The sequence below is a fragment of the Equus quagga genome, chromosome 16 (genome assembly GCF_021613505.1).
Source record: "Equus quagga isolate Etosha38 chromosome 16, UCLA_HA_Equagga_1.0, whole genome shotgun sequence".
Taxonomy (NCBI): Eukaryota; Metazoa; Chordata; class Mammalia; order Perissodactyla; family Equidae; genus Equus; species Equus quagga.
In genome coordinates this window covers 77,186,059-77,202,421 of record NC_060282.1, presented here as the reverse complement: position 1 = coordinate 77,202,421, position 16,363 = coordinate 77,186,059, and positions in this window count along the sequence as shown.

The following is a 16,363-nucleotide window of genomic DNA, read 5'->3' as shown; positions in this document are numbered from 1 at the left end:
GGAAGATTTATTTCCTGCTTTCAGGGGGAAGAGAGAGAAGATGGTCAAAATGTTACTAAGTCAAAACAAGTAACCTTAATGCAAAATAATCAATATGCCAATGCAGGATATTTTGGGGTAGCCTGCCCTGGGCCCCAACAAATCTAATTGGAAAATGTTATTCAGTGCTCTGTAGGTTAACACAGTGCTTGTCAAACTGTTACTAAATTTTGAGATAAGTATTAAGCAAAGGAATCCACCTAAAGACAAGGGTCTTCAGTTCAACCAAAACTCTGAGCACCTATTTTGTGTAAGGTATGGGCCAGGCATTTCAGGGACCTGGAGATGGGAAGACTGATAATTATAGTTAATAATGAGAGCCAGGATCTAGTGAGCACCTGGTAGTCAATATACATAACTTAGTTTAATTTAATTTGAAAAAGTTGAGCATAGCTCACTTCTTACAGATAAGAGAACTATGTCCGGAATGGATAAGGAGCTTGCTCAAGGCCGTGTAGATAGATTTAGAGTTAGGGTCCAAAGCTGCTGCTTTTTCCTAGCTACCATGCCACTTCCAGCATGGGATGTGGGTGTGTGTGTGTGTGTGTGCGCTCGGGGGGAGTAAGACTCATGAATCAATAACAGGCACACCTTGGAGAGATTGCAGGTTTGGTTCCAGACCACTACAATAAAGGAATATCCCAATAAAGCGAGCCACATGAACTTTTTGGTTTCCCAGTGCATATGAAAGTTATGTTTAGGGTAACGTCAGCAACATGGTGGAGTGAGCTGCGCCCTTTATCTCTCCCTCTTTGAACTACAACTAAATGGACATTCACTCACCAATAGGAAGCCCACACAGCACAATGGCACACCTGAGAGACCCACACAGCTATACATCTGAAGGTGGAAGGACTTGGCCTCCAGGAAGTAGTGGAGATTGGTGAGCACTCCCCAACCCTTTCCTGGCAGCTTGGTGCATGTGTGCCAACCCTTTCCTGGCTGAGCGCCCACAGTGCTGCTGCGGTCCTGCAAGTGGGAACGTTTCTCAGCGTGACTGTAAGAAGAGGCAGAGGTAGCTCTGAGCCTGTGTACAAATGCTTTCCTGGCCAGCTGGAGAGCCCACCATGACACTGTGGTACCAGTGGCCCAGGATCAGACCCTGTGAAGCAGCCACACCCACCGACCACAGCAGCCAGTGCAACCATACGAAGAGGCGTTGGCAGATCTACGTACATGTGCTAATGCTTTCTCAGCTGGAAGGAGCCCCACAGTACTGCTGTGGCCCCACAAGTGGGAACGTGCCTTGACACAACTGTATGAAGAGGCAATGGCTGCCCTGAGCCCGCCTGTGAACACTTTCCCAGCTGGTGGGAGCACCCACCAGACCACCATAACATCCAGCAGATGGGGTGGGACCAGAAACACAGCTCCTGCTTCCCCCCAGTGGTGGAAGGTGGAATCCGTGGCCTGGTACTACCACAAAAGTGCTGGCAAAGGGTTAGTTCATCAAACACCGGGAAAAACTACAGCAACAATTGAGAGCAGAAGGAAAACAAGTCTCCAGAATCCAACCCTGAAGTCACAGAAATTTACAGTCTAAACGGCAGAGAATTCCAAATAGCTATCATAAAGAAACTTTATGAGTTACAAGAAAGCTGAGAAAGACAATTCAATGAGCTCAGGAATAAAATTAAGGGTAGAAAGAATACTTCACCAAAGAGATTGAAACTATGTGAAAAAAAAAACAAGCAGAAATTATGGATATGAAGAACACAATTAATGAGATAAAAGTCTAGAATCCTTTAAAAATAGAGCTGATATTATGGAGGAGAGAATTAGTGATTTACATAATAGAAATATAGAAATGTTTCAGGTGGAGGAGGAGAAAGAAGTAAGATTCTAAAAAAATGAAAAAAATTCTTCAAGAAATATCCAACTTAATTAGAAAAAGCAACTTAAAGATTATAGGTATTCCAGGAGGAAAAAGGAGCAGAGAGCTTGTTCAAAGAAATATTAACTGAGAGCTACCCAAACCTGAGGAAAGAACTGGACTTACAAATATATGAAACCAATAGAACTCCTAATGACATCAATGCTAAAAGACCTTCCCCAAGGCATATAATAGCAAAACTGGCAAAAGTCAATGGCAAAGAAAAAATATTAAGGGCAGCAAGGCGGAAGAAAATAACCTACAAAGGAACTCCTATCCGGCTTTCAGTGGATTTCTCAGGAGAAGCCTTACAGGCTAAGAGAGAATGGAATGATGTATTCAAAATACTGAAAGACAAAAACTTTCAGTCAAGAGTACTCTATCTAGCAAAACTATCCTTCAGATATGATGGAGAAATAAAAGCTTTTCCAGATAAACAAAAGTTGAAGGAGTTCATTGCCACTAGACCTCCCCTACCAGAAAGGATCAAGGATGATATCATACCTGAAACAAAAGGCAAAGGTCTACAAAGCTTTGAGAAAGAAGATTAATAGACAAAATCAGAAAACTGCAGCTCTCTTTCTGAACAGGGTAGCAAATACTTAATTATAACTTAGAAGATAAAGGGAAGGAAAGCATCAAAAGTAACTATAAACACTTCAATTTAGTTGCAAACTCACAAGATAAAACAGAATAATTTGTGACAACAATAACTCAGAGGGGAAGAGGGAAAGGATGGAACCTGCTTAGGCTAATGGAGATAAAAGGCTATCAGAAAATGGACAACCTCATTTACAAGATCTTTTACATAAACCTCACAGTAACCACTAAATAAAAAATCAGAGCAGAGACACAATTCATAAAAAAAAGAGAAAACTGAGAAAACCAGCACAGAAAATCACCAAAATGAAATGGCAGTCAGAAATACAAGGGATGAGAAACAATGGAAATATAGAACAGCCAGAAAATATGAGATAAAATGGCAGTATTAAGCCCTCATATATCGATAATTACTCTAAATGTAAATGAGTTGAATTCTCAAATTGAAAGACACAGTGTAGCTGGATGGATTAAAAAACAAGACCCAACAATATGTTGGCTCCAGGAAACACATCTCAGCTCTAAAGACAAACATAGGCTCAGAGTGAAGGGATGAAAGATGATACTCCAAGCTAATGGCAAACAAAAGAAAGCAGGTGTTGCCATACTTATATCAGACAAAGCAGACTGCAAGATAAAAAAAAAAAGAGAGAGAAAGAAAGACAAAGAGGGTCAGTATAAATGATAAAAAGGATTTTCCATTGAGAGGACATAACACTTATGAATATATATGTACCCAACACATGAACACCAAAGTGTATAAAGCAACTATTAACATTCCTAAAGGGAGAAACTAACAGCAACTCAATAATAGTAGGGGACCTTAACACCCCACTTACATCAATGGATAGATCACCCAGACAGAAAGTCAACAAGGAAATAGTGGATTTAAATGAAGCAGTTGATCAGATAGACTTAAGAGATATGTAGAGAGCAGAATACACATTCTTCTCAAGTGCACATGGAACATTCTCAAAGAAATACCATATATTGGCAAACAAGGAAAGCCTCAATAAGTTTAAGAAGATTGAAATCATATCAAACATCTTTTCTGACCACAATGCTATGAAACTAGAAATCAACTACCAGAAAAAAGCTGAGAATGTCACAGATATGTGGAGACTAAACAACGTACTACTGAACAACCATTGGACCAATGAAAAAATCAAAGGAGAAATTAAAAAATACCTGGAGACAAATAAAAATGACAATACAACATCCCAACTCTTACGGGATGCAGCAAAAGCAGTTATAAGAGGGAAACTCATAGAAATACAGGCCCACCTCAACAAACAAGAAAAATCTCAAATAAGTAATCCTAAACTGCGCGTAACATAACTAGAAGAAGAAGAACAAACAAAGCCCAAAGTCGACAGAAGGAGGGAAATAATAAAAATTAGAGCAGAAAAAAATGAAATAGAGACAAAAAAAAAAAAAAACCAGTAGAAAGGATCAAGGAAACAAAGAGCTGGTTCTTTTTTTTTTTTTTTTTTTTTTAAAGATTGGCACCTGAGCTGACATCAGTTGCCAATCTTCTTTTTCTTCTTCTTCTTCTTCTCCCCAAAGTCCCTTGGTATACAGTTGTATGTTCCAGTTGTGCGTGCCTCTGCTTGTACTCTGTGGGACGCCACCTCAGCATGGCCTAATGAGTGGTGCCATGTCTGCGCCCAGGATCCAAAGCAGCGAAACTCTGGGCTGCCACAGTGGAGTGCATAAACTCAACCACTCGGCCATGGGGCCAGTCCCAGGGCTGGTTCTTTGAGAGGAGAAACAAAATTGAAAAACCCTTAGCCAGACTCACTACAAACAAAAGAGAGAAGGCTCAAGAAAATAAAATTAGAAATGAAAGAGAAGAAATTACAATGGATACTGCAGAAATATAAAGGATTATAAGAGAATACTACAAAAAAACTGTATGCCCACAAATTGGGTAACCTAGAAGAAATAGATAAGTTCTTAGATTCATACAACCTCCCCAAACTGAATCAAGAAGAAATATAGAATCTGAATAGACCAATCACAAGTAAAGAGATCAAAACAGTAACCAAAAACCTCCCCAAAGACAAAAGTCTGGGACAAGATGGCTTCTCTGGAGAATTCTACCAAACATTCAAAAAAGATTCAAGACCTATCCTTCTCAAACTAGTCCAAAAATTGAGGAAGGTAGAACAATTCCTAACTCATTCTATGAGGCCAACATTACCCTGCTACCAAAACTAGACAAGGACAGCTAAAAGAGGGAAAATTATAGGCCAATATCACTGATGAACGTAGATGCAAAAATTCTGAACAAAACATTGGCAAACTAAATACAGCAATACGTTAAAAGGGTCATACACCATGATTAGTGGGATTTATACCAGGGATGCAGGGATGGTTCAACATCCACAAATCAATCAATGTGATACACCACAATAACAAAATGAGGAATAAAAATCACATGATCATCTCAATAGAAGCAGAGAAAGCATTTGACAAGATCCAACATCCATTTATGATAAAAACTCTCAATAAAATGGATATAGAAGGAAAGTACCTCAACATAATAAAGATCATATGTGACAAATCCACATCCAACAGCATACTCAGTGGACAAAAACTGAATGCCATCCCTCTGAGAACAGGAAAAAGACAAGGTTGCCCACTCTTGCCACTCCTATTCAACATAGTACTGGAGGTTTTAGCCAGAGCAATTAGGCAAGAAAAAGAAATAAAAGGAATCCAAATAGGCAATGAAGAAGTGAAACTCTCACTGTTTGCAGATGACATGATTTTATATATAGAAAACCTTAAAGAACTCACCAGAAATCAACTTACAAAAATCAGTTGTATTTCGATACAATACTAATGAACCAGCAGAAAGAATACAGGGGCTGGCCTGGTGGCACAGCAGTTAAGTGCACACGTTCCACTTCTGGGCAGCCTGGGGTTTGCCGGTTCGGATCATGGGTGCGGACATGGCACCACTTGGCATGCCATGCTGTAGTAGGCATCCCACATACAAAGAAGAGGAAGATGGGCACGGATGTTAGCTCAGGGCTAGGCTTCCTCAGCAAAAAGAGGAGGACTGGCCGTAGTTAGCTCAGGGCTAATCTTCCAAAAAAAAAAAAAGAAAGAATACAATCCCATTTACAATTGCAACAAAAAGAATAAAATATCTAGGAATAAATTTAACTGAAGAAGTGAAAGACCCATACACTGAAAACTATGAGACATTATTGAAAGAAATTGAGGAAGATATAATGAAATGGAGAGATATTCCATGCACATGGATTGGAAGAATAAAGATAGTTAAAAAGTCCATATTACCTAATGCAATCTATAGATCCAATGAAATCCCAATCAGAATCCCAATGTCATTCTTCACACAAATAGAACAAAGAATCCTAAAATTTATATGGAACAACAAAGACCTTGAATAGCCAAAGCAATCTGGAGAAAAAAACTGGAGGCATCACAATCCCTGACTTCAAAATATACTACAAAGCTATAGTAATCAACACTGCATGGTACTGGCACAAAAACAGACACACAGATCAATGGATCAGAATTGAAAGCCCAGAAATAAACTCACACATCTATGGACAGTTAATCTTTGACAAAGGAGCCAAAACCATACAATGCAGAAGGGAAAGTCTCTTCAATAAAAGGTGTTGGGAAAACTGGACAGCCTTATGCAAAAGAATGAAAGTAGACCATTATCTTGCACCATACACAAAACTAACTCAAAATTGTTTAAAGACTTGAATGTGAGACCTGAAGCCATAAAAATCCTAGAAGAAAATATAGGCAGTACGCTCTTTGACATCAGTCTTAGCAGCATCTTTTTGAATACCATGTCTACTCAGGCAAGGGAAACAAAATAAAAAATTAACAAATGGGACTATATCAGACTAAAAAGCTTCTGCAAGGCAAAGGAAAGCATGAAGGAAATGAAAAGACATCACATCAACTGGGAGAAAATATTTGCAAGTCATATATGATAAGGGGTTAGTTTCCAAAATATATAAAGAACTGATACAACTCAATAACAACAAATAAACAACTTGATCAAAAAATGGGCAGAGGATATGAGCAGACATTTCTCCAAAGAAGATATACAGATGGTCAACAGGCACATGAAAAGATGTTGAACATCACTAATTATTAGGGAAATGCAAATCAAAACTACAAAGAGATATCACCTTATACCTGTGAGAATGGCTATAATTACCAAGATAAAAAGTAGCAAATGTTGGAGAGGATGTGGAGAAAAGAGAACCCTTATACAGCGCTGTTGGGAATGCAAACTGGTGTGGCCCTTCTGGAAAACAGTTGGAGATTTCTCAAAAAATTAAAAATAGAAATACCATGTGATCCAGCTATCCCACTACTGGGTGTTTATCCAAAGAACACGAAATCAACAATTCAAAGAGACTTATGCAGACCTATGTTCATCGCAGCATTATTCACAATAGCCAAGACATGGAAGCAACCCAAGTGCCCATCAACTGATGAATGGATGAAGAAGATGTGGTATACACACACACACACACACACACACACACACACACACACAGTGGAATATTACTCAGCCATAAAAGAAGACAAAATCATCCCATTTGCAACAACATGGATAGGGCTCGAGGGTATGATCTTAAGTGAAATCAGCCAGACAGAGAAAGACACATACTGCATCATTTCACTCATATGTGAAAGATAAACATACACATGGATAAAGAGAACAGATTAGTGGTTACCAGAGGGGAAAGGGGTAGGGGTGGGTGAAAGGGGTAAAGGGGCACATATGTATGGTGAAGGATAAAAACTAGACTACTGTTGGTGAGCACAACGCAGTCTATACAGAGATTGATAAATAATAATGTGCACCTGAAATTATACAATGTTATAAACTATTATGGTCTCAATAAAATAATTGAAACAAAAGTATGATCTAAGACAAAAAAGTTACACTATACTATAGTCTATTAAATGTGCAACAGCATTACATCTAAAAAAACAAAGTACATAATTAAAAACTACTTTATTGCTGAAAAATGCTAACCATCATCTGAGCCTTGGGCGAATCATAATCTTTTTGATGGTGGAGAGTCTTGCCTTGATGTTGATGGCTGCTGACTGATCAGGGCGGTGGTTGCTGAAGGCTGGGGTGGCTGTGGCAATTTCTTAAAATAAGACAACAATGAAGTTTGCTGCATCGATTAACTTTTCCTTTTGTGAACAATTTCTCTGTAGTGTGCAATGCTGTTTGATAGCATTTTACCCACAGCAGAACTGCTTTCAAAATTGCAGTCTCAAAGCCTGCCATTGCCTTATCAAGTAAGTTTATGTACTATTCTAAATCCTTTGTTGTCATTTCAACAATCTTCCCAGCATCTTCACCAGGAGTAGATTGCATCTCAAGAAACCATTTTCTTTGTTCATCCATGAGAAGCAACTCCTCATCCATCAAAGTTTGACCATGAGATTGCAGCCATTCAGCCACATCTTCAGGCTCCACTTCTAATTCCAGTTCTCCTGCTGTTTCCACCACATCTGCAGTGACTTCCTCCACTGAAGTCTTGGACCCCTCGAAGTCATCCATGAGGATTGGAATCAACTTCTTCCAAACTCCTGTTAATGTTGATATTTTGACCTCTTCCCATGAATCACAAATGTTCTTGATGGCATCTAGAATGGTGAATCCTTCCCTGAAGGTTTTCAATTTACTTTGCCCAGATCCGTCAGAGGAATCACTCTCTGCGGCAGCTGTAGCCTTGTGAAATGTGTTTTTTAAATATCTACCACAAATCTTCAATTTGTAAAAACTGCAATATCTGCATAGTGTGATAAAGTGAAATGTAATAAAACAAGGTATGCCTGTAACTATAATACCAAGATAAAGAAAATAAGGAAATTACGGTGGGAGAAAAACCAACAATGTGCTATAAAGATCTGGAGGAAAAAACCCTCAGGAGGAATTGGAAAACTGGCTCTTGAATTGAGCTAAAGGTCTCAAGGAATGGATGCAACAGGGAAGGTGGAGTTGAGACTGGTACACCACGAGGAAGAAAAAGTGTGAGAGAACACCCAGAGACAGGAAAGGACTTGTTAGTGTAGGAAAGGTGAGAACTCCAGTTTAGTGAGCATTGAGGGTCGGTCTAAGGGCCCGCCAAGAGGACCTCATTGTGGAGAGCCCTGGACACCCAGCTGGGCTCAGGAGTTTCTCTCTAAATTGTTGGTGGACCTCTCAAGGTTGTTGGGCAGCAGAGAGATTGATGGCAGCTGCACTTAAGAAGATGAAGAGCAGATTGCATTCAAGAGTGGTCTTTGGAAAGCACAGAGACCAGTTAAAAAGAGTTTTAAAGAAGTCCAAGAAAGAAAGAGTGAGGGCAACTTGGCTGTGGGCAGCAGGCACTCAGAGGAGGGGAACAGATCCAAAACTCATTGTGGTGATTTCATCCTTAGGACTTTGGCAATGACTAAGGAGATTAGGAGCAGGTTTGGGGGTGAATTCAGTTTAGGACATATTGACATTCAAGCAAGAGTAGAAGTCAAGGTAGAGATGCCCAGAGGGCAGTTGGAATAGCTGCCTAGAGTTTGCAAAGGGAGGATAAGACATGAGAGATTTCTGCGCACAGGTGACAGTTGACATGATAGGAGAAGAAGCAATTGCAGAAAGGCAGAAGAAAGAGATTGGAGATAAAAGCCTCTCCTTGGAGGATCTCCGTAGAGTGTGGATCCATCCACTTGGAGATAGGTTGGTTTATCAGGGAAGTTGGCAGGTATAAAATAAAAATAGTGACTAAAAGCAATTTAACCCCATCAGAAACTGGTATCTTGACCTCTCAAAATAAGATGGTGGTTATCAACTATAAATACAATCTGACTGTGGAGAAAAAAACCTGGGTGCAATGAAGGAAGAGCTGTATAGAATCAATTGGAGAGCTTAACTTTACAGAGCTCCTCATTCACAAAAGACCTAACAAGGAGGGAAGAACCACCCCTCTGGTTTTAATAAAGGGTGAATGTGTCCATGCAAATAATTCATAACCAACCTAAAGACAAGAGATTTTCACATGTTGAGGCATATGGGGTGACTATTCGAGTTCAAAACTGATTTGGCTTGAACTAGAAAGCCTGACTTATGGCCTATCAAAGATACATTGTACATGTGCTTATCCATTAAAATAAGGAATCTCTCTTGAGATAAAGAACGCCAACTTCCCCTCCTACTCCCTATTGGTAATACCATATTGGTAACACCCAGATTAGTCCCAGTTTTGAACTCGGTTACCCAATATACCTCAATATGTGAAAATCTCTTGTCAGATGACACTCTAGGCCTCTTGATTTTTGATATTCAGGATTCCCCTGGGTTGTTTTTGTTGTTGCTGCTGTTTTTAAATAACTGTCAGCCTGAAATAACCTCTTTTCAGTTTTCTCCTTTTGGTTTGTTTTCTTATGTCTATGTAATAGAAGCAGGACACTGGCAAACCCTTTTAAAAACATAAACCTAAGGGGTAGGCTGAGAGAGATCCACGAGCTGCTCCTGCACCTGCACCTGGTAATTCTTTCTGCCTCCTTCAGCTCTGAAAGGTGAGCCTGCTTCATGACCGAGTAATTACCTAGGCATCGCTACAAACTGAGCAGGCATTTATTCAAGCCAGAAGCATTTCACATGGTAGGTCTTTCTTTCGATATTTACCACTCTGTGTGGGCAACTTAGGCCAGAGTGGTGCTGATGACTTTCACACACACAAAGAGGGGTTAACAGGCTTGAATGACAGCTATCACGCCCTTAAGTCATTTGGCGAGTGGCAAGTGATTGTATAGGGCATATAAAGATTGAGAAAATAACTACTCTAAAATAAATAACAAAATAACACCATGGGCACTGACCCCTTTATATGGGCACTAGGTTATAGTCACAGCAGGCTCAGTAGATCCTGAGAGGGCAGCTCAGCTCGACTCATCCTCTGCTCTCCACCCCAAGCATGAATGGCTCTTCAAGGGAATCCATTCAGCCCAACGTGGACATGGCTTTGTCTTCTCCCTGTCTCCTCCAGTTGCAAAATTCAGGAGAGCTGACAAGTGAGAAACTGTTTAAAGACTTGATGTCTTCTGAAGAACCAGATCTTGTTCATTTTAGACTCTTTCCTTCACCTACTCTTTAAGAAAACGGAGAGAACATACAACTCTAGGATAATTCAATTGAGCCAACCAGTAAGGGGTTGCTTCCTATTTTGGATACGCGGGGAAGTAGTAAAGGACCTTGGGGAGAAGGGTTTGGAGTCAATTAGTCCTGAGTTCCATTTTCTGCTCATTGATTTCATTGTGGTTAAGCCATCGAAGCAAGTTATTCTGGAGAACCAGCCGGGGCAGGCTTTAGGGGCTGGGTTACGGTGACGAGCAGGCAGACACGGTCCTTGTTCACATGGAGTATCCCCATTAGTTGGAGGAAACAGGCAATTAAAACAAACCATAACGTCACTGACTGGTTGCCCTGATGAACTCAAGGGTGGGTTTGGATATTTTAACTCTTTTTCCAAATTGTTCTTTTTCTTTTTGTTATGTTAAGGAGATGTAATCACCACTCCCCCAACCAGACCAGGCATCACCAGGAGAGCTACAGCTATGACCCTTGCCTTATTTTTAATGCTAACATCGCTCCAGGAGGACCTTACGCCTTAAGACCTTAACCTGCAGTGCATGTGGAAGGATGTTTTCCAACTGAGCCTGCGCAAGCGAATGCCCACCTCTCCTTTTGAATATTCATTCCCCATCCCAAATAAATGTCCCTGCTTCCCTTTGTTGGAGGACGCTATGACTCTGGAAATGATTCCTCATGGTCTCCTATTTGCTGCAAATATACTTTACTTGTCAGACAACTACTTCTGGTGGGGAGTCTGATTTAACTCTCCAGAAGGGAACGCACATCGGTTCGGGAACAATAAAGAAAATCCTAACAGGGCCTGAGGTTCAGAGTTCCCAGGTGGTCTGGTGGGCAAAGTTCTCTGAGGTGTGGTACCTCTCGCTATCCGTGTGACCCCGGGCAAATGTCTCAGTTTCTCAGTTTCCTCCGAGGGTTGTTGGGAAGATGAGTTAAATAATATCTGCAAATCACTAAGGACACAGAATCTCACAATGAACTTTATTGATATTGTTTTAAGCTCCCCGATGACAGGATTTTGAAGCATTTTGTTCACTCACTGCTATACCCCCAGTGCCTAGAGCTATTCCTGACACATGGAAGGCACTTAATAAATATTTGTTGGCAGAGTGATTTTAATGATGAAGAGAATCATAAAGGAAAAAAAAGTCACCAGTGGAGATAAAAGTGAAATACAAAAAAGATTCATAGACTTGATGTGTGAATGGAGCCTTGGGAAATTGGATGTAACAAAGTGTAGCTTTTTAGGGAGAAACTAAACCAAAAACAGAATTTGTGCTCAGAAATTGAAATCATAACTAATCCTCCAAGGAAGGAATCCAGTACTTTCTTCTCTGTCTCTATCCGCTAGAGGGAGCACGTTACCTACCACATGGAAGCCTTTCCCAACAGCATCTGAGCCTGAAGCCCTTTAAAATGATGAGTTAATGGAGCAACCACCTGAGCCAAGGCCACAGCCTGTATGCTTTGATTTAAATAGATAGTTGAAAAAGGCCCCAGATCAAATCAAGTGGTAGCCAAAAGGAATGATCAAAATGTGGTTCACATAGTCTGTCAAACTGTGTAACAGAAGAATAAAAATGAAAGGAAATCAATTTTTATTCATTAACTGCAAAAAGAATAAGATCTATCATGAACAGGGTGTATATCCACTCATTTTTTAATCTTTGGGCGCTTGGATTACGATTCTTTAAAAATCGTACGGACGTGTCATTGCTTGGTTGTTTACAAATCAAAGTTTGCCAATATTCATTTGTTTGCACACTCTCTTGCATGCTTGGCCCAGATCGTTGGTGAATCATAATATTTTGCTTTTCATGAAAACGTCTTTCTAGCTCATATTCACGACTGGAGTCTGTAAGGTATAGGAGGTCACTATAAAACCAGCGTTGAGCCTCTGTCGAAGCGATGAGATGAGAAGCATAAATAGCACAGCAATCCTCTAACAGAGCCAGTAATCCGCTCACCTTGGGGGTCCGCAGCGAGTGGTGCCTATGCATCACTGCACGTCAAAGGGCAGGTTCCTTCTTGGGGACTCTTGTGACTTCCTGGAACACTCAGGTATGACCCATTGCTGCTTAAATCAAGATTATTTTATCATTAAGAACAATTTTAGAAATGTCTTTGGTATTTTATTGTACATGTATAAATAGTAGAATGTTGTATGGAATTTTTCATGTTGTTTAACATTTCAGTGGCTCGAAGCGATGAACAAAAAAGTCTTTCTATGGTTCAAATTCAAATCCAAGGGGCCCCTGTCTTAAAGCTGGCTCCCTCTTGAAAGGCTAATTAGAGACCCAGTCGGAGCCCGTCAAGGAAAATGGTGACTGCTGAGAGGGGAGCAGGCGCCTGTCTGAGAAAGTGCAATGTGCAGAGAGAGTAGGGTGCTTTGCTCTCAAAACCCAAAGAGGCGGAGCTGCCCAGAGAATCCTCACGAGGCTTGGCGCTGCCTGAAAGAAAAAGGGGGACACTTCTCCCCTGGATTAGATGTCTGCATAGGCAGAGACTTGTGGATCTGACATTCTCCTTAAGCAGGGGGAAAGTTAATAGGAGTGACCTGGCATCCCAGGGACTGCCAGGTAAGGCGGGGACTCAGGGCTGTTTGGGGTTTCCAGGAGGGAGGGACGATGGGTTCCATGTGTCCTTGCCTGGGGATGCTGCAGAGGGGAGATGAGATTCGGAGTTATAGAGTTGCTGGGAAACCAAGCAAGGGAAGCGAAGAGGCGAGCAGAGGAAGGCCGCGTGAGTGTGCGAGCTGAGCCTTGGCAGCAGAGGTGGCCAAGCTTAAGAGTGAACCATCCATGCCCAGGAAATCTTGGAAGGCTTGAGCACGGCTTGAGCAGGGCAGGTTGGAACCATTGTCCACCCCTAATGACAGCCATCCAGATAAGCAGCTATGGCCAACCAGGGAGACAACTACAACCTCTCCCAGTTAAGTAAGGAGATGTTTATTCTTCTCAAGACACTGGAGGAGCTAACTAGAAGAGGGAAAGGGGAAAGTTTCACAAAGAGCAAACCATGCTGCTTCCCCAAAAGGCACACATGGGAGCTGTATAGCAGGACCTTGCCAATGCTGGGGTCGTGGGGGAAAGCTCCGGATTAAATTTGTGGTTTAATTTTTAAAAATGAACAGAAATGAGTCTTTAAAAATGAAACATGACTCTGTGATAACCAAAATTTGTTGGAAGTTACAAAATATGACCAGTAGTCATGAAGGGACTCAACTCCCAGTAAGAAAGGGAAGATTCAACACGGTGTGTCTGGAGGCCGTTTCCAGAACAAATCAGAATCGCTTCACGTTCAAATCCTTACAGTTTTTCCCTAAAAAATATCAGCCAAGTATATTTTAAACAAATTTTAGAAAAAAATAAATAAGAAGAGACGGCGTTCACTTCAGTTCAGTAAGGAATCAAGTATGGCGTCCCGGTAAGGCACGTACTGGCTGCTCGTGCACCCAGGCTCGGTGGCTCGTGTTGTTATCCTGCCAACTGCATTCTGCTAGGTTCCAGGCAGACAGCTTGGAGCTCTGAGTGAGTCTTCTTTCACATGACCTGACAGGAACCCAGATCTTTGGCCTCCCATGTTTAGCCACTTGCTGTAACCCTTTGGGCCAATGATGTAACCCCCTTGTTTTCTCATTGACAAAACTCAGGGGTGACTCTATGAGCCTTTTGACTCCTCTCATAGTAAGTAAGAGACTTACAGGGCTCACTATCGTGAGATGTGGAACAAGACAGAAAAAAATTCAAAATATGTTTCAGTGGACTTGTGGGAATATAAAGAGTAATACAGATAGAAGGCGATGAGAAGCATATGAAAAACCTGGTGTGAGAATTGAGCGAGTTTCAGGACAGCTGGTTTGGTGAGAGGTTGCAGTAAAGTTAAGGGAAGGAAGGCAATTAGCTCCTGGGTGGCTAAGGGCTTCATAATGCGAGACTTTATAACTATATGTGAAACGATTCCTTAGGGATCTGAGAAAAGAAAGCATGCAGGGAGGCTCAGGAGACAGAGAAACAGTTTACAAGTTTGGGAACTAAATAGCAAAATGGGGATGATAGTTTAGGGGCAGCACAAGAAGGGCATTCACGTAGTGTGATAAAATTTAGCATTCAAGCCGGCTGTGCAAGTGGAGGAGTCTCCTGAAAACAGACAGAGGACAAGACAAGCAACGAGCACCACAGCACTGTGGGCATCACAAAGCATTCTCATGTGGTCCTCACGCTGCCCTGGGAGGCAGCAGGGAGACCAGAGGGGGTCAGAGGCCAGGGGCAGGGGCCGGTCCCAGAAACTCGGTCCCTGTGTCCAACGAAGAGGATGTAAAAACACATATTCCGAGCTTGGGGAAACTCCAATTTCCTTCCATCTCCTAAAACTCCCGGTAATCTTAAATACAGAACACGTGATGAGAAGAAGTCATTAAAAATGTACAGCTCACACACCAACTGCAGTGACACACAAGGGGGGAGCATGAAGTATTTAAAAACCATTAATAGGAAACAGCCAAAAGTATTTTCCTGGAGGGAAAACAGAAATCTCAAACTAACAGCAGGCAGGAATGCCTTTGTGCGTGTTTAGAGGGCTGTAGTAGCGGAATTACATGGCACAACTCTCTCACCCTCACTCCTGACAACGTCCATCTGTCCTTTGGACAACGAGGAGTGTGTTTGTCGGGGGGGAACTCTTAGCGAGTGCTCTCAACCCGCTTCGTCAGTGTTATCCTATTCCCAGCTACGGATTATCGGTCCACTTTCTTTCTGAACCCTGAGTGTGTGTGGGAGGGCTTTGTGTGTGTAGATAAATACATTTGTACTAGATAATAACCTGTATTAGTTTCCTGTGGCTACTGCAGCAAATTATGACAAACTGGGGGACTGAAAACATTCGCAATTTGTTTTCTCACAGTTCTCAAGGCCCACAGTTTGAAATCAATGTCTCTGGACCAAAATCAAAATGCTAGCAGGCATATGCTCCCTCTGGGGCTCTAGGGGAGAACCTGTTCCTTGCCTCTTCCAGCTTCTGGTGGAATTCTGGAAGCTTCTGTTGGCATTCCTTGGCTTGTGGCCATGTCATTCTAATCTCTGCCTCTGTCTTCACATCACCTCCTGTGTGTGTGTGTGTGTGTGTTTGTGTGTGTGAAACTCTCCCTCTGCCTCTCTCTCACAAGGATACTCGTGATGGCATTTAGCACCCACTCAGATAGCCCACCCATCTCAAGATCCTGAGTCACACCAACAAGACCCTTTTCCCCGAATCCTGAGTGTGAGTGAATGAATGTGTGTATAGATAAATATCTTTTGCTATTCAGTTAGTGTGCAGCTGACTGAGTCTCCTTAAGGGTCTAGACCCACCCCCCCTCGGAAGTAGAAAAGAATGGCCCTCAGCTGTCACACTATTGTTTGATGACCACTGAGCGACTGTGTACCTCAGTCTACCACCTCAGCCCTGTCCCTCATGTCTCCTGCCCTGTGGTGTCATCTCTCACGTGGTGACCTTGAAGTCACAGTTCACTGTTGACTCTTGAATCGGCGACCAAACTTCTCTAATTCTCAGTTGTGCGAACCCCAAGTACACAGAAGCACAGTACCCAGCCCCAGGGGTCCCTTAAGAGCGTGAGTGGCTTTCTCTGGGTGCTGGACCCTTGACCTCTGAGGCTCTCTGGTGCCAGAGAGTCTGCAGTCACAGCGTTTCAGGAGCCTCCA